Source organism: Nannospalax galili, unplaced genomic scaffold (assembly GCF_000622305.1).
Source record: "Nannospalax galili isolate Female #2095 unplaced genomic scaffold, S.galili_v1.0 scaffold383, whole genome shotgun sequence".
Classification (NCBI taxonomy): domain Eukaryota; kingdom Metazoa; phylum Chordata; class Mammalia; order Rodentia; family Spalacidae; genus Nannospalax; species Nannospalax galili.
Window position 1 is genome coordinate 1,626,453 of NW_008351346.1, and position 1,251 is coordinate 1,627,703.

A 1,251-nucleotide genomic window follows, 5' to 3' on the forward strand; every position below is an offset into this window, starting at 1 on the left:
TTAAAAAATTAAAAAGATCTTGGTTACTTCTTCTCACCTATGGTGTTTTCTCCCTTTGACTTCCTTTATTCTCATTAGAAATAAGAGCATTTGCATCATACATACAATTGTGCCTACAGAACAATGTTTAAGTCAGTTGACAGTATGTGGTGGTGGTCTCACAAGCTTATATCAACTGGTGACTGAGTAGCTTAGCTTGTGCAAATACACTCTATATCCATACAACGAAATAGCCACCCAAGAAAGCGTTTTTCAGAACATGTCGTAGTCACTGAGTAATGCCAGACTGCACTTTGTCTAGTAATTCCAGGAACTCTGGCTTCTTTACCTGCAAACAGGAAGTGTTAAAACAGGCTGTTAAATTATTAAAATTAAGTGGTATTACATTGCAAAGGTGTAAAATAAACTCAGTACTTGGTAAGTTGTATGGATAGTTATAATTATTATACATCAATACCACTGCATTGGTCTCACCCAAGCTGGAAGCCATGTCCTCTAGTCTCACATAAAATTCTCAAATCCCGTTGACTCCATGCTGAAGTGTTTCTCCAACTGTCTTTTCCTTCTTCTTTCTACTGCCCTCTTCCTAATTTATTTTCCTAGTTTTATCTTCGCTTCTCTAATGATTTGGACAAGAGGACAACTGTTGCTCATTGGATTGGCCAACTCTATAAATCTTCTTGAAACATGCCTCCTGCTCCCTTATTATAAACAATCACACATCTGACCTCAGTGTCCACCAGAGAAAGCACAAAAGCTACTGGTCAGTGTCAATCTAGCCATACCTTCTGAATACCATTTCCACTGTGTCCAAAGAAATACTCTGTGCCTTTCCTTAACCCCGCCTTCTCTTTCGTCTTATCAGCTTTCTGCTTTCCCTCTTCTCTTATGGGATCTCTAGTGTGTGCTGTGACTTCTGTACAATTTATTTTATTTTGCTTATTTTTTTGCCCTTTTGAGACAGGGTCTCCCTTCAGCCACAGCTAGCCTGGAACTTGCTGTGTAAACCTGGAGACCTGGATAGCACAGAGGTCTGCTTGCCTCTGCCTCCTGAGTGCTGAGATTAAAGGTGTGCACCACCACGCTTGGCTCTGTATGGTTTATTTTATATTGAAACGAAATGGGGCAACACTATAGAGTGTGTTTAAAAGCATAAAAATTGAGATGAGGTGGTTGTGGTGACTACACAAAGTTCCTTGACTAGAGTATCCAGCTACAGAAAACAATAAATTATAGCTATTCTCATTATTG